The 18815-nt window shown below is 38.6% G+C and overlaps 1 protein-coding gene across 21 annotated transcripts in view; it reads left to right on the top strand.

The window, feature by feature from the left end:
* NKAIN (Sodium/potassium-transporting ATPase subunit beta-1-interacting protein) overlaps positions 1-18815 on the top strand; it is a 270678-nt gene that overhangs the window by 25139 nt on the left and 226724 nt on the right. The window contains exon 3 of one of the 21 annotated variants that reach the window (XM_067774106.1): positions 18303-18697. The exons of the other annotated variants lie outside the window; for them this stretch is intronic. The gene's annotated coding sequence lies outside the window, so the exon portion shown is untranslated. The remainder of the gene's footprint in view (positions 1-18302; positions 18698-18815) is intronic. 21 annotated transcript variants of the gene reach the window in all.

The following is an 18815-nucleotide window of genomic DNA, read 5'->3' as shown; positions in this document are numbered from 1 at the left end:
AACAAAAAATTTAATATCTTTACTGTATATAAGTAAATTAAGTCAAAATTCAACTCCAGTAATGATATGATGCAACAAAATACAAAAATAAAAGAAAATTTCAAAATGGGCGTGGCTCCGCCCATTTTCATTTAGTTTGTCTAGAATACTTTTATTGCCATAAGTCGAACAAAAATTTACCAATCCTTCTCAAATTTGGTATGAGCATAGATTCTATGACGGAAACTGTTCTCTGTGAAAATGGGCGAAATCGGTGGAAGCCACGCCCAGTTTTTATACACAGTCCACCGTCTGTCCTTCCGCTCGGCCATTAACACAATAACTTGAGCAAAATCCGATATATCTTTACTAAACTTAGCCCACGTACTTACCTGAGCTCACTTTTTCTTGGTATAAAAAATGGGCGAAATCTGACAATAACCACGCCCACTTTATCGATATCGAAAATTACGAAAAATGAAAAAAATGCCATAATTCTATACCAAATACGAAAAAAGTGATGAAACATGGTAACTGGATTGGTTTATTGACGCAAAATATAACTTTGGAAAAAACTTTGTAAAATGGGTGTGACACCTACCATATTAAGTAGAAGAAAATGAAAAAGTTCTACAAGGCGAAATCAACAGCCCTTGGAATCTTGGCAGGAATACTGTTAGTGGTATTGCATATATAAATAAATTAGCAGTACCCGACAGATGATTTTCTGGATCACCTGGTCCACATTTTGGTCGATATCGCGAGAACGCCTTCACATATACATCTAAGGGCCACTCGCTTTTAAAACCCTCATTAATACCTTTAATTTGATATCCATATCGTACAAAAACATACCAGAGTCACCCCTGTCCCACCCTAATGGCGATATCTCGAAAAGGCGTCCACCTATAGACCTAATGCCCCCTCCCTCTTAAAATGCTCAGTAACACCTTTCGTTGATACCCATATCGTACAAACATTCTAGAGTCACCCCTGGCCCACCCTAATGGCGATATCTCGAAAAGGCGTCCACCTATAGACCTAGTGTCCACTCCCTCTTAAAATGCTCAGTAACACCTTTCGTTTGATACCCATATCGTACAAACATTCTAGTTCACCCCTGGAACACCCTAATGGCGATATCTCGAAAAGGCGTCCACCTATAGACCTAATGCCCACTCCCTCTTAAAATGCTCAGTAACAGCTTTCGTTTGATACCCATATCGTACAAACATTCTAGAGTCATACCTGGCCCACCCTAATGGCGATATTTCGAAAAGGCGTCCACCTATAGAACTAAGGATTACTCCCTTTTGAAATACTCATTACCACCTTTCATTTGATACCCATATCGTACAAACACATTCTAGAGTCACCCTGGCCCACCCTAATGGCGATATCTCGAAAAGGCGTCCACCTATAGACCTAATGTCCACTCCCTCTTAAAATGCTCAGTAACACCTTTCGTTTGATACCCATATCGTACAAACATTCTAGAGTCACCCCTGTCCCACCCTAATGGCGATATCTCGAAAAGGCGTCCACCTATAGACCTAATGCCCACTCCCTCTTAAAATGCTCAGTAACACCTTTCGTTTGATACCCATATCGTACAAACATTCTAGAGTCACACCTGGCCCACCCTAATGGCGATATCTCGAAAAGGCGTCCACCTATAGAACTAAGGATTACTCCCTTTTAAAATACTCATTACCACCTTTCATTTGATACCCATATCGTACAAACACATTCTAGAGTCACCCTGGCCCACCCTAATGGCGATATCTCGAAAAGGCGTCCACATATAGACCTAATGCCCACTCCCTCTTAAAATGCTCAGTAACACCTTTCGTTTGATACCCATACCGTACAAACATTCTAGAGTCACCCTTGGTCCAGCTTTATGGCGATATCTCGAAAAGGCGTCCACCTATAGAACTAAGGATTACTCCCTTTTAAAATACTCATTACCACCTTTCATTTGATACCCATATCGTACAAACACATTCTAGAGTCACCCTGGCCCACCCTAATGGCGATATCTCGAAAAGGCGTCCACCTATAGACCTAATGCCCACTCCCTCTTAAAATGCTCAGTAACACCTTTCGTTTGATACCCATATCGTACAAACATTCTAGAGTCACCCTTGGTCCACCTTTATGGCGATATCTCAAAAAGGCGTCCACCTATAGAACTAAGGATTACTCCCTTTTAAAATACTCATTACCACCTTTCATTTGATACCCATATCGTACAAACACATTCTAGAGTCACCCTGGCCCACCCTAATGGCGATATCTCGAAAAGGCGTCCACATATAGACCTAATGCCCACTCCCTCTTAAAATGCTCAGTAACACCTTTCGTTTGATACCCATATCGTACAAACATTCTAGAGTCACACCTGGCCCACCCTAATGGCGATATCTCGAAAAGGCGTCCACCTATAGAACTAAGGATTACTCCCTTTTAAAATACTCATTACCACCTTTCATTTGATACCCATATCGTACAAACACATTCTAGAGTCACCCTGGACCACCCTAATGGCGATATCTCGAAAAGGCGTCCACATATAGACCTAATGCCCACTCCCTCTTAAAATGCTCAGTAACACCTTTCGTTTGATACCCATACCGTACAAACATTCTAGAGTCACCCTTGGTCCAGCTTTATGGCGATATCTCGAAAAGGCGTCCACCTATAGAACTAAGGATTACTCCCTTTTAAAATACTCATTGCCACCTTTCATTTGATACCCATATCGTACAAACACATTCTAGAGTCACCCTGGCCCACCCTAATGGCGATATCTCGAAAAGGCGTCCACCTATAGACCTAATGCCCACTCCCTCTTAAAATGCTCAGTACCACCTTTCATTTGATACCCATATCGTACAAACACATTCTAGAGTCACCCCTGGCCCACCCTAATGGCGATATCTCGAAAAGGCGTCCACCTATAGACCTAATGCCCACTCCCTCTTAAAATGCTCAGTAACACCTTTCGTTTGATACCCATATCGTACAAACATTCTAGAGTCACCCCTGGCCCACCCTAATGGCGATATCTCGAAAGGGCGTCCACCTATAGACCTAATGCCCACTCCCTCTTAAAATGCTCAGTAACACCTTTCGTTTGATGCACATATCGTACAAACACATTCTAGAGTCACCCCTGGCCCACCCTAATGACGATATCTCGAAAAGGCGTCCACCTATAGACCTCATGCCCACTCCCTCTTAAAATGCTCAGTAACACCTTTCGTTTGATACCCATACCGTACAAACATTCTAGAGTCACCCCTGGCCCACCCTAATGGCGATATCTCGAAAAGGCGTCCACCTATAGACCTAATGCCCACTCCCTCTTAAAATGCTCAGTAACACCTTTCATTTGATTCCCATATCGTACAAACACATTCTAGAGACACCCCTGGTCCACCTTTATGGCGATATCTCGAAACGGCGTCCACCTATGGAACTAAGGATCACTCCTTTTCAAAATACTCATTAACAGCTTTCATTTGATACCCATATCGTACAAACACATTATAGAATCACCCCTGGTCCACCTTAATGGGGACATCTCGAAAAGGCGTCCACCGATAGACCTAAGGCACACACCCTTTTAAAATGCTCAGTAACACCTTTCATTTGATACCCATATCGTACAAACAAATTCTAGAGTCAGCCCTGGCCTACCTTTATGGCGATATCCCTAAATGGCGTTCATCCATAGAACTATGGCCTACTCTCTCTTAAAATACTCTTTAATACCTTTCATTTGATACACATGTTATACAACCACATTCCAGGGTTACTCCAGATTGATTTTCCTTATTTTGTCTCCATAGCTCTCAACTGAGTATGTTATGTTCGGTTACACCCGAACTTAGCCTTCCTTACTTGTTTTAAATTAAATTTTACTAATAAGACTTATAACTTATGTAAATCCACGTTTTATTTAATGTACTATTTACAGAGAGATAAAAGAGGTTTTAACTTTGGCACACGTATCGGTAAACTAATTAAATAAGTTAATCTAAAGTGGAAGAACGCCAAAACCCCTTTTGGTGCTAACAGGATGAAGTTTTGAAAAAATAGCAACAAAACTACAGTCATTTTTCGAATATCCTGAAAACATATGTACAAAACCAAAAACAAAGACTACATTCGTATGCCGTTATTCTCTTGGAAATGATTTCGCTTCACTCATTCTCAATATAGAGAATACAAAAACAATACTAACCCCTACTTTGAGTATTTTTACCAACAATAAATTAGCATGCTTACTTTGTTTTGTTTTTATAAACACTTGATGAATGATTAGCTATGTATTTTTGTTTCATTTTTATTGTTGTTTAATATTTCCCTACAAAGAAACTCATCGGCCATGCTCACAATTCAGCATAGTACACAAAAATCAAGAACACACCCAAACAGAGTGTCTATAGTATGAACAAGTGCATGTGTAGTGGTGTGACTTTATGTTAAATTTTTTATATTAAAATTATTTTTCAAATTTTTATTTATGGATAACACTGCACCTCAAAATTTCCTATCAATACATATATAATTTGTATACCTTAGAATTTAGTTTAGCAGAAAACGGTTCCACATTTTTTCATCTTGTCTATTTATATATAAGATGATAAAAAAACCAATGTTGCCGCACAAAAAGTATACCCCAAAGGCGGCCTTAAACTGTGACTGAAAAACTGCTCAGTAGTTTAACTGAAGTTTAAATTTGACTAGAGTTTAAGCAAACTTATTTTAAGCTTAGCTTAACCAACTACTGAAAATCGGGCCTTAATGAAGGCTGAACTTGTCTGCAATTCCTGTAGCCGAATTCCTATTTCTGTTCCTATAATGAATCGCATAACTAAATACATACATTTTCATTCAGCCACACTTTCTGTAATACATATTAAATTTTTGCAGGTATTTCCAAACAGTTAACTTTTTTAATTGAATTGCAATACCTGAGAAATAGTTGTAATTTCTGGGAAACGTTTCATATGACTTTTTGTGCAACCGCTTATTGCTTATTATCGCAGTTTTTGAGTATAATAATAATATAATTCTTTGAAATTCTCATTTCTTCATTACTAGCAATTTGTGTTGAATTACAAATCTAACAAGGAAATTTACTACTACCATGTAAATGAGTATGTAATAGGGTCAACCCCGAAAAAAAGACATCACGGAAAAATTGGAATTAAATGATTGTCTTTTAAGGCGCTAAAAACGTCAAACAGATTTACTTATCCGCTAGGAATCCTATTGTAGTAAATTTTCTTGGTTTTTAATAAAATAAATTTTTACATTCAAGCAGTCAGTTGAAATTTTTCTAACACACTAGCGTACTCGGCAGACTTTGTCCTGCCCTACATTTGAAAAAGTGGACTTTCTTTCCTATTATCTCTCTCTATATCCTGGAATGGGCGACTGCCTTTTCTCAAATTTCTCCTTCTAATTCATGTCTTCCCTTATTCCATTTATCTCCACTCCCTTCTCGTTCTGGTTCTACCTTTCACTCTCAAACCCATTTCCAATCCCACATACACTCCCACTCCCACTCCCACTACAACTCTCACTCCCACTCCAATTCCCACTTTCAATGCCATTCTCCCACCTAAATAGAGGTCATTTATAAGAAATAGAATTTATATGTCAAATATTATATACTCCCTTCAGATAATTACTTAGATATAGCGAATTTAAATTTTTGATTAACTCTCATGCACATCCCCTTCCGCTCTAACTCCTACTACTACTCTCACTACCAATCCCTCTACGACCTAATTTTTTTGATACATGCCCTGCAAAAATCGTTGGATCATGTGGTCCACTGGAATACTTACCATTATACTCCACTGTAATGCAGCAATGGACTAACTCATGTTTCTACACGAACACATTGTAAGTCGATCATTGCTCGTTTTTAAGGATTGTAATCGGGTTGGTGTCGAAATTCTGTATGTACAAAATCCTAAAAATAAAATTCTGCTTTTTTAAAATTCTGCTTTCTAAAATTCTGTTTCAAAATTCTGTATTACAAAATTCTGTATTAAAATATAATGTAAACAATGTTAAAGAGGTCATGTAATTATTTTGAAAAAGTGCGCCATGCACAGTAATTCTGCGTAGAACACCTTTCTGCATAGGCGGCCTTCGGCTGCGCTTATTAAAAATAACCCTGGGGTACGCCATGCCAAGTCCGGGTGTGTGGTATAACCGTGGCTACCGCCACGGTGATGTCCTTCTGCGTAGTATACCTTTCTGTGTGGGCGCACTTTAAAAAAATAACATTTAGCCGATCCAACACCAGCTACGCCATGCCATGATTCCGGAATTAAACATGTAGAATTTTGAAAAAGCAGGATTTTAGAAAGCAGGATTTTAATAAAGCAGAACTTTGTTCAAGCAGAATTTCTTTGCAATTTACAGCATTTTGTCACCCAGAATTTTGTAATCACTACACGATGTTTATTGGACTGTGGGTACTCCATGAATTACTCTGATGTAATGCGGAGCTGGAGTATATGGTCCAGTCCTAGGACATCGCAATGTTAATTGGACCATATTTTTTGTATGAATTGTGGTTAATTTTGGAGTACTCGGTTGGTCCATAGCGAGTACTCCATACATGCATGCATGGAGTACTCGCGATTTTTGCAGGGATGGAATCTCTACAGGGTTGAGTCATTTTGAAATGAAACAAATCAAAATAAAAAATAAAAAATTATTCATCATTTTAAATTTTCTAATTGATGAATAAAAAGTTATTTTTTATTCAAGCATTTCTTGAATAATGAATAACATTTTCTCGTTATTCAAAATATTCTGATTGATGATAACCGCTCATTCTTATTTTTGCAAAATTTGAATAAAGAGTTGAGTTATTATTCCTTATTTACAAAATATGGAATAACAATAAAATTTTAGTTTTTATTCAGTTATCCAAAAATAAAAAAATAAACCATCGAGATGCCCTGAAAATATACCCATATGCGTAACCAGTTCGTGTGTAGTTCTGAAGCTTCTTAGGGTAATATTGAGATGATTTTGGGGAGTATTCGTGGGGTTTTTGGGGGCGGTTGGGGGGTAATTTCTGGGACACCCTGCGGATCCTCGCGGGGCCTATTGGGGTCTATTCCAGGGGCTCCCTCGCGATCCTTCTAGGGTTAGGGGTCATTTCGGGATGACTTTTGCGACTCCCTCGAGGTCTTTTGGAGGTCATATTGGCATGGTTTAGGGGAGTACCACGGGGTCCTCCCGGGGTCATTCCGTGATCTTTTTGGGATTCCCTCGTGGTCATTTGGGGGTCATTCCGGGATGATTTTGGGGTCTTCCTCGGGGTCATTTCGGGATGGTTTTGGGGACTTCCTCGGGGTCATTCGTAGGACCCCGAAATTACCCCGAGAGAGTCCCCAAAACCATCCCGGAATGACCCCGAAATGACCCCGAGGGAGAACCTAAAACCATCCCGGAATGACCCCCAAATGACTCCGAGGGAGTCCCCAAAACCATCCCGATATGACCTACGAATGACCCCGAAATGACCCTGAAGGAGTCCCCAAAACCATCCCGGAATGACCCCCAAATGACCCCGAGGGAGTCCCCAAAACCATCCCGAAATGACCTACGAATGCCCCCGAAATGACCCCGAGGGAGTCCCCAAAACCATCCCGGAATGACCCCGAAATGACCCCGAGGGAGTCCCCAAAACCATCCCAGAATGACCCCGAAATGAACCCGAGGGAGTCCCCAAAACCATCCCGGAATGACCCAGAAATGACCCCGAGGGAGTCCCCAAAACCATCTCGAAATGACCTACGAATGACCCCGAAATAACCCCGAGGGAGTACCCAAACCCATCCCGGAATGACCCCGAAATGACCCCGAGGCAGTCCCCAAAACCATCCCGAAATGACCTATGAATGACCCCGAAATGACCCCGAGGGAGTCCCCAAAACCATCCCGGAATGACCCCCAAATGACCCCGAGGGAGTCCCCAAAACCATCCGGATATGACCTACGAATGACCCCGAAATGACCCTGAGGGAGTCCCCAAAACCATCCCGGAATGACCCCCAAATGACCCAAAGGGAGTCCCCAAAACCATCCGGAAATGACCTACGAATGACCCTGAAATTACCCCGAGGGAGTCCCCAAAACCATCCCGGAATGACCCCCAAATGACCCCGAGGGAGTCCCCAAAACCATCCGGATATGACCCCCAAATGACCCCGAGGGAGTCCCCAAAACCATCCCGAAATGACCTACGAATGCCCCGAAATGACCCCGAGGGAGCCCCCAAAACCATCCCGGAATGACCCCGAAATGACCCCGAGGAAGTCCCCAAAACCATCCCGGAATGACCCCCAAATGACCCCGAGGGAGTCTCCAAAACCATCCCGGAATGACCCCGAAATGACCCCGTGGGAGTCCCCAAAACCATCCCGAAATAACCCCGAGGGAGTCCCCAAAACCATCCCGGAATGACCCCGAAATGACCCCGAGGCAGTCCCCAAAACCATCCGGAAATGACCTACGAATGACCCCGAAATGACCCCGAGGAAGTCCCCAAAACCATTCCGGAAAGACCCCCAAATGACCCGGAGGGAGTCCCCAAAACCATCCCGAAATGACCTACGAATGACCCCGAGGGAGTCCCCAAAACCATCCAGGAATGACCCCCAAACCCCGAGGGAATCCCAAAAAGATCACGGAATGACCCCGGGAGGACCCCGTGGTACTCCCCTAAACCATGCCAATATGACCTCCAAAAGACCTCGAGGGAGTCGCAAAAGTCATCCCGAAATAACCCCAAAACCCTAGAAGGATCGCGAGGGAGCCCCTGGAATGGACCCCAATAGGCCCCGCGAGGATCCACAGGGTGTCCCAGAAATTACCCCCCAACCGCCCCCAAAAAACCCCACGAATACTCCCCAAAATCATCTCAATATTACCGTAAGAAGCTTCAGAACTACACACGAACTGGTTACGCATATGGGTATATTTTCAGGGCATCTCGATGGTTTATTTTTTTATTTTTGGATAACTGAATAAAAACTAAAATTTTATTGTTATTCCATATAATAATAACTCAACTCTTTATTCAAATTTTGTAAAAATAAGAATGAGCGGTTATCATCAATCAGAATATTTTGAATAACGAGAAAATGTTATTCATTATTCAAGAAATGCTTGAATAAAAAATAACATGTTATTCATCAGTCAAGTTTTCTTGAATAATGAATAAAAATTTATTTTTTATTTTTTCGTCAATGGTTATTCAAATTTGTTGTTAACGCCCATCCCTGAATCTCTATACCAAACAAGTAAGGAAGGTTAAGTTCGGGTGTAACCGAACATTACATACTCAGTTGAGAGCTATGGTGACAACATAAGGGAAAATAACCATGTAAGAAAATGAACCGAGGGAAACCCTGGAATGTGTTTGTATGACATGGGTATCAAATGGAAGGTATTAAAGAGTATTTTATGAGGGAGTGGGCCATAGTTCTATAGGTGGACGCCATTTAGGGATATCGCCATAAAGGTGGACCAGGGGTGACTCTAGAATGCGTTTGTACAATATGGGTATCAAACGAAAGGTGTTAATGAGTATTTTAAAAGGGAATGGGCCTTAGTTCTATAGGTGGACGCCGTTTCGAAATATCGCCATAAAGGTGGACCAGGAGTGACCCTAGAATTTGTTTGTACGATATGGGTATCAAACTAAAAGTATTAATGAGGGTTTTAAAAGAGAGTTGTGGTAGTTGTATAGGTGGTCGCCTTTTCGAGATATCGCCATAAAGGTGGACCAGGGGTGACTCTAGACTTTGTTTGTACGATATTGGTATCAAATTAAAGGTATTAATGAGAGTTTTAAAAGGGAGTGGTGGTAGTTGTATATGTGAAGGCGTTTTCCAGATATCGACCAAAATGTGGACCAGGGTGACACAGAACATCATCTGTTGGATACCGCTAATTTATTTATATATGTAATACCTGTCAAGATTTCAAGGGTTTGTTATTTCGCCCCGTAGAACTTTTTCATTTTCTTCTACTTAATATGGTAGGTGTCACAACCATTTTACAAAGTTTTTTCTAAGGTTATATTTCGCGTCAATAAACCAATCCAATTACCATGTTTCATCCCTTTTTTCGTATTTGGTATAGAATTATGGCATTTTTTTCATTTTTCGTAATTTTCGATATCGAAAAAGTGGGCGTGGTCATAGTCGGATTTCGTTCATTTTTTACACCAAGATAAAGTGCGTTGAGATAAGTACGTGAACTAAGTTCAGTAAAGATATGTCGATTTTTGCTCTAGTTATCGTGTTAACGGCCATGCGGAAGGAGAGAGGGAAAACTGTGTATAAAAACTGGGCTTGCTTCAACCGATTTCGCCATTTTCACAGAAAACAGTTAACGTCATAAAATCTATGCCCCTACCAAATTTTAAAAGGATTGGTAAATTTTTGTTCGACTTATGGCATTAAAAGTATCCTAGAGAAATTAAACGGAAAAGGGCGGAGCCACGCCCATTTTTGTATTTTGTTGCACCATATCATTACTGGAGTTGATGAATGTTGACATAATTCACTTATATACTGTAAAGATATTAAATTTTTTGTTAAAATTTTACTTTAAATTTTTATTAAGCGTACATATAGTAATAGGAGTAACGTTCGTGCCAAATTTCATCATGATATCTTCAACGACTGCTAAATTACAGCTTGCAAATTTTTAAATTACCTTCTTTTAAAAGTGGGCGGTGCCACGCCCATTGTCCAAAATTTTACATATTTCTATTCTGCGTCATAAGTTCAACTCACCTACCAAATTTCATCCCTTTATCTGTCTTTGGTAATGAATTATTGCACTTTTTCGGTTTTTCGAAATTTTCGATATCGAAAAAGTGGGCGTGGTTATAGTCCGATATCGTTCATTTTAAATAGCGATCTGAGATGAGTGCTCAGCAACCTACATACCAAATTTCATCAAGATACCTCAAAATTTACTCAAGTTATCGTGTTAACGGACGGACGGACATGGCTCAATCAAATTTTTTTGCGATCCTGATGATTTTGATATATTGAAGTCTATATCTATCTCGATTCCTTTATACCTGTACAACCAACCGTTATCCAAGCAAACTTAATATAATATGTGAGCTCTGCTCAAAACATTTTTTGTACAAATTATAATTATCAATGGTTTGAGGCAAATAGACTCGGATTTTCCACAAAATTAAATTTCTATTCGCGGTATAACTGTAGGTAAACTACTTAGGCTGGTTCGATTTCCATATAAAATAAAAAAATTGCGAACATCTCAATGTGAAGCTTATGTTCAGAGAGTCTGAGAAAATTTTATATTTATGATGTTTTAAGCTTTCCAAAAATAGCCCAAATATTTTTTTTGTATTGTAACTTGCAAATTTGACGTCCGTTTTTTTAAATTTAGATACATTATATTGGTTATGAGTTGCTTTATATTTCCCACTAATGTCCCCTGAACCCTTAAGTTTCGTGCAACATATTGTGGCTAAAGTGTATTAGAGTGTAAGCAGTCCCTGAAAATAATGGTCGTCCCAGGACATATGGGAAGCTATAAAGGACGCATCCCTCGAATCCTGCAACGTGCACGTCCAAATAAGATTGGGCTAGTTTAAGAACAGGCGAGACTTGCACATAATTGATCAAGCAGTAAAGGCGTGGACCTAAGTTATATTTATCATTGAAAAGAGGGGACAGTAGGGTCGCAATGGGCATTCTGGCCAGACACTACCTTCTGGCGTCACATGCTTTAAAATTAGTTAATGGTAGCAGATGCAGGAAGTGCGGTTTCGAGCAGGAAGCGATGGAGTACGTTTTGTAAATGCTACTTTGGACTAGGTAAGTAATTGAAAAGTGAATTAAATACTCGACACGCCACTTATCGTACCCGTCCTGCTATATGGTGCAGAAGCATGGACCATGACAACATCAGATGAGGCGGCTCTGGGAGTGTTCGAGATAAAAGTTTTTCGAAAAATTTACGGATCTCTACGCATTGGCGACAGTGAGTACTTAAGAAGATTTAATGATGAGCTGTACGAGCTTCACGCGGACATCAACATAGGCCAGCGAAAAAGAGCACAGCGGCTACGCTGGCTAGACCATTTTATGCGAATGAAAGAGAGTATTTTTACCGGAACCTACCTATGAAAACAGAGGAAGAGGGCGGCCCCACTCCGCTGGAAGAACCAGGTGGAAAACGATTTAAGTTCTGTTTTTTGCTACCAGTTAGCACAGCGAAGAAGCGAATGGGACGTCTTGTTGGACGGTCATAACCGTTTAAACGGTTAAGCACCAATTCAGCAGGTAAGTAAGAAGTAATTTGTTAAGCGAAAGGGGTTGTTTTGATACATACTTCCTGGTTTTTGATTATGGTCATTAAAAAAACTTCTGGTAACACTATGAACTTGTTCAGTTCATGGTAGTGCTCACGGACCGGCCAGTTCAACCTAACCTAACCTAAGGAGTTACAATATGGAGCTTCTAAAGACCAAAATTCTGACGCATAAGTTTCAAACATAGTCCAATAACCAAGTCACATTTTCTAAAAAAAATTCTGAGACCCTCTTAATAAAAGCTTTAACTCTAAAGGCGGTTGTTTGCAAAGGACTGGACTTCTTTATTTCACATTATTTAAATAAGATTTTCAGGTAGAATAAACAAAAAAAATTAACCTTAAATTGAAACACACTAATGCCCTTAAGACAACAACAATAAAAGCAATCAATCTATTACCAAATGCTGAAATTTAATTCAAAAAAGTTGTTAGAACTCAAAGCTCAGTAGCGGGGGAAAATTTATTATTATTTTTTATATTCAATATTTTAAGAAAAACAATTCTTTGAAGTTTGTGACTAAATTTATTTAAACCATTTTAAAAAACGGTTTCGAAGTACTCGAAAAAAAATTTTGCGAAAATTTCCGTCTTTTTTGAGTATGCAGTTTGTAGCCCAATCAATTTTAGTCCAACAAAGAACAAGTTATAGGTCTCTCGAAATTCGCATTTGTTTTTCACAATTTTTTTCCCAAGGGTGTAAAGATTTTTTTCTACAAAAAATATGTTTCACATTTTGTATAACTTGTAATTTGTTAGACTAAAATTGATTGGGCTACGAAACTGGCTACTCAAAAAAGGTCAGAGAACTCCAATCAAATTAAAAAAATTTCGTAAAATGTTCTCGAAGGTTTTCGTTAATATTTTTGAGATTTGTTTGCATAGTTTAAGCCATGATAAAAACACCTACAAGGTATAACCCTCTCGCTTTTGTTCGCCCCTGACTTTTTTGTTGAAGTTTTTGCGCAATATTTAAAAAATAATCTCCGAACAAAAGAAAAACAAACAAGTAAAGGTGTCTAAGTTCGGTTGTAACCGAACATTTTATACTCAGCGTGAGCTTCAATTGTACATTTCATTTCAAATAAATTACTTTTCTACAAAACACATGGCACCGGCCGTTAAAAAAAAAACGTCTCCCCATTTCCTCTTACAATAAAATTTGATAAGTGAAATATCATTCATCCAAAACTATTTTTTGCTAAGTTATAGCTTATTATTCTAGTCTACACTTCCTTAACACCAGTATTCCCCACTCGGACACTCTTAAAATACTAGGCATACTATTTGATAAGAAACTTACTTATAAAGATCATTGTAAGTATATTAGAGCAAGATTATCAAATAGGTTAAATATAATAAAATATCTTTCCTCTAAACATTGCTTTGCCCACACTAATACTCTTATAAACATAACAAGGTCGTTAATATTATCAAAAATCGATTATGGACTGCCCATATATGGTAACTGTGCGAAATCACACTTTAAGGTTTTAAACGCGCCATACCATGCAGCTGCTAGAAGAAGCCTACGTGCATTTGCGACATCATCAGTAAAAGTTGTCCTTGCTGAAACTGGACTTCCCAATATTTTGAGCAGAATACAGTACAACACCATGATGCTTATACCAAGGATTCTATATTGCAGGAATAACCTATTGTTCGAACAAATAAAAGCTGCTCAACCTGAAGGAAAAAACCCAAAACAGAATCCACAATATCACGATGTTTGTTCTAATAGAAGACGCAAACATTTCCTCAAAACCAATACTAATGAAGCCAACTACTCACCCGCCCTTCGCTGTACCTAGATCCTCAGTGATCTCAAATCTCCAAAATTATCGTAAACAAAACACCAGTAGTAGTGAATATATACAGAGATATATCGAATCACTGCAACCATACAACGATGATTGGGAACTTCTATTTGCCGACGGTTCAAAATCTGACAACAATACCCACCCTACACTAGGCGAAACCATCTCGGTGGGGGCATTACCAAACTATGGCTCAGTATTCACAGCTGAAGCAGCTGCCTTGCTCGAAGCGGTGGAGTATGCCTCTCGAAGTGGTAATAAATATGTGGTCTGCACCGACAGCAAATCTTCTGTTGAAGCCATTTTAAATCCATTAAACGATTGTTACCTGGTTTCCCGAATTCGTGAAACTCTGCGTCAGCATAGTTACATTAAAATTATGTGGATACCTGGGCACATAGGCATACGTGGAAATGAAATGGCAGATAAACGAGCAAAAGAAGCGTCCAAAGAGCCTCTTCATTTCTACGAATATCTAATAAACAGTGATATACGCAATCTCGTAAGAAAGATCTCATATGAAAGACGATTAGAGGATTGGAGACAATATCAACACCGCTACAAAATCTGCAATCCAACGGGGTCACGACCATCATTCCCAATAAACGCCTCCTGCAAATCTATACAACACTTTATCAGACTAAGAATTGGCCACACGCTTGTAACACACGCACATCTCCTCAATGGGGAACCTCCTCCATCATTCCCTTATTGTGGAAGCAACATTTGCACAGTTTCCCACTTGATCGATGAATGTCCAGGACTACAACAAATCCGTTCTTCCATTTCCGGCAGCAAAACACCTCCAGAGCATCTAAGATCTATTAACGACAACAATATAAATATCATTTATAACTTTATTTCCCGTTCCAAATTAAAAGTATAATTGTGTCTTGTATCTTACTATCTATCAAAATTCACACATTCACAGTAATTCATAATTCTGGAGCACGCATATGGGTTCATGGATGTTAAGGTACATGTGTGACAAACGCCTGCATGAGCATCTGCGTTTATAGACCCATGCGCCTGCCTCTGTATCTTATCATACCATCGCCTAAGTTAAGATTTTGCAAGCCGACGGCCCTGACAGCCAGTTCTTTAGCTCATAAGTGTAGTAATTATTTATAATTGCTTCTCTTTGTAATAAATAAAAATAAAATATTCTAGTCTACGACCTTTTAAACTTGTTTTATATCTAAGTTGCCGTGGTCCTTAACCGATCCCGTCCACTTTTACTAGAAATATTTTCTGCTAAAGGGAAAATATCTGTACCCAATTTTATTACGATCCGTTAATTTGTCTTCGAGTTATGGCTCCTGAAACATAGAAAATTGCTTAGTCATAAAAGGGGCGGTGCCACGCGCATTTTTTAAAATTTGAAGTTTTGCCTATTTATTGTTATAAATACACTTGGGAAATGAAATACCATTGATATAAAGCTCGTTTTGCAAAGATGTAGCTTATTTTATTTGTCCACGACCCTTTTAAAAACCTTTCATATAAAAGTGGGCGTGGTCCTTAACCGATTTCGTAAATTTTTCTTCAAAGCATTCCGTATAGTAAAGGCAACCTCTCTGCCGAATTGCGTTACGATATGTTTAACGATTTTTGATTTATGATTAATAATATTTGTAAAATTGATTTTATCACAAGTGGGCGGTGCCATGCCCATTTTAAAAATTTTTATCAAGAGTCTCATTATCAGTCCACATGTCAAATTTCAACATTCTAGGTGTATTTTTTAAATTATCCGGTTTTTTGTGTTTTCCAAAATTTTATATATATAAAAAGTGGGCGTGGTTATCATCCGATTTCGCTAATTTTCAGCAGCAATCTATTCTGGGTCCAGATAACCTAGTGTACCAAATTTGGTGAAGATATCTCAATATTTACTCAAGCTATCGCGCTAACGGACGGACGGACGGACATGGCTCAATCAAATTTTTTTTCGATACCGATGATTTTGATATATGGAAGTCTATATCTATCTCGATTCCTTTATACCTGTACAACCAACCGTTATCCAATCAAAGTTAATATACTCTGTGTGCAAAGCACGCTTAGTATAAAAATGTGCAAAGTAAAATTTTCAAATTTGTTTTTGTTTGAGGAAAAATAAATATGTATGTGTGCAGTTGAGAAATAAATTTTTTTTTAATTGCGGAAAAACGTCAATGTCAGAAATGCTTAGACCTGGTAAGTGTGTTATGATGGTTTCAGCCAAAGTGTATTCAACAAAGTGTGATTTACGGCTGTATATGAATCTTATATAAAGAACTATTGTGTCAGAATTAACCCATTGTGGTGCACCTCATACTGATGTATTACTTTAATTCTGTTTCAAGGAATACCTGAAATTTCGTTTAAAGTTATCTATCTTGTTATTTAAACTGAATGCTTTTTTTTCGGTTGTTTTTATATAAAAAATTTTTAAGTCAACAAGTCTTCATCGTCGATCTTCTTTATGGGAGATGAAATTCTTTCCTGCGATCACTTTCTTATTCCTCAAAGTTTTATCCGAAAAACAGAATGATTTTCAAAGTCACATCTATTGCAAAGACAGTATTGATGTCAATCTGTCCAGCTTCTCCTTGTTTTAAGCAGGCATGCTTAACGAACGAAACGATATCATTTCGTTACGATAATCAACGTTAATAAACGAAACGAAGTCATTCGTTTCGTTTATTAGCGTTGATTATCGTAACGAAATGATATCGTTTCGTTCGTTAAGCATGCCTGGTTTTAAGTTATTAACGTTAAGGGATTAACGTAAAATGTTCATAACTCAAATAATTAACCTTTGCTAAATATAGACTGAATACTAAAATCGCACATGGTCAACGAAGTACTCACTCTTACCCACTGGGAACATCCATTAATCAAAGTCTAAGGAAACTAGCAGTTTCACGAAGTTTGAACCATAATTAGGTTCGTGTTAGCGGGATTAGTTCTACAGTGAGGTATTCGTCATATTGTGGAAGTTGAGCCACGTAGCTACCGTTCTTCTACTATTAGACGAGAAAGTTTGGATTTTATAAATGCGTTCTTCAAGCATAAGTTGTCAGAAGAAGTTACCGCCCTTGTATGGATAAGCATCTAGGCCTGCTATCAGAGCTATCGATATAACGTGTTTAGAGAGGAGTGTCATATAAAAATAATCCACTTCGGTGTGGACGTTTACATTTTACCACATTCGAATTATTTTCTACACGAAAATGTCGCCACTTTCAGTGGTAAACATTTTTCAGATTCTCACTTCGCCCTGTGAAATTGTAGCCACTTAAAATGTTCAGTGCCACCCTACATGACTTGAAAAGAACAAAAATTGTAACCATTTTTACAAAAAAATGCAGTTCGTGTGGCTGTTCGCTGTCAACTGTGATCGCAAATTGCTTTTGAGTGAGGCATGATGCGACACATATGTACATATATAGCATTCGCTTCAGCTTTGTGTGATTCATCAGCTAATTGACAGGGCTGTTTTCTGCACCGTCAATGGCAGCGAGGGCAAGGTATGTTGCATTTTTGGCCACTTTTAGGGGTAGGTTTGTTGAGACAAGATACTGATGCCCTCTATTGATGCTAAGCTGATTTTACAACAGAACACAACTTTTTGAAGGGTTGGCGTGAAGGCGACATTTTCGTGTAGAAAAGAAAACACCATTAGATTAAAATATAGAAAAACTTAAAATTTCGATGTATGGTCTGGTTCAGGCCGTGTGACGACCAGTACTCAGTACTTACTATCACAATTTAATATCAGTACAAAATTGAAAAGCCAAAGGAAAGGCAAACGTTTTTTAATTATTTCAAAAAGTTTCTAAAATAATTTTTTTTTTTTGAAATTGAAATTATACTACTGTCCGTAAAGAGACAGCTGTCAAATTCAATCACACTTCGTTGAATACACTTTGGCTTCAGCCATGATGTAATAATAAAGGTGATGTCAACAACATAACCTCACTTTTTCGGTAGCTATATTTTCCAGTATTTACTTGTATTACAAAAGTATTAAATTTTGATTGCTTCACTTTTCGTACAAAATTCCTCAAAAAACTTGTTTTCTGCAAAATTTGTACTTTATTCTTTTAGGGAACACAAAGTTACGTGAATCTTTTTGACTAAACAATCATAGGAGCGGCTTATATAGTTATATAATACGAGCCGGACCCGTGCACATCTTGCGCAACAAGTATCTTATCAAATATCAACAGAAATCAGCCAATCAACAAATGAGTCAATACAAAGTTAAACATCGGTCGTAAATTAATTATCTACATGAAAATGAAATTTAGGACAGAATCTACATATGTATATGATTAAAAAAAAGATGTCGACTTGCATATACAACAATGTATGGACATTTGATTATTGCCACTCAACCCTTTTTAGCGTAACAAGGAACGATTTAAATGTCCTCTGATGCCATGAAAAGCAGCTCGAGAAAAAAAACAGAAATAAAACAAAGGAACTCAGCATGAAACTTGGTAATTATATGTATGACCTATCCCATGTTCCTTGCCTTATACTGCAGTTTTTTTTCATATTTCAAAGTCATTCTCTGCGCATATGCGAATTTGTATCGTTCATTGAGGACGAAGTATT

This window comes from Eurosta solidaginis, chromosome 3 (assembly GCF_040869045.1).
Source record: "Eurosta solidaginis isolate ZX-2024a chromosome 3, ASM4086904v1, whole genome shotgun sequence".
NCBI lineage: Eukaryota > Metazoa > Arthropoda > Insecta > Diptera > Tephritidae > Eurosta > Eurosta solidaginis.
The sequence above is the reverse complement of the archived record's forward strand: the minus strand, read 5'-3'. Positions and strand labels throughout refer to the sequence as shown.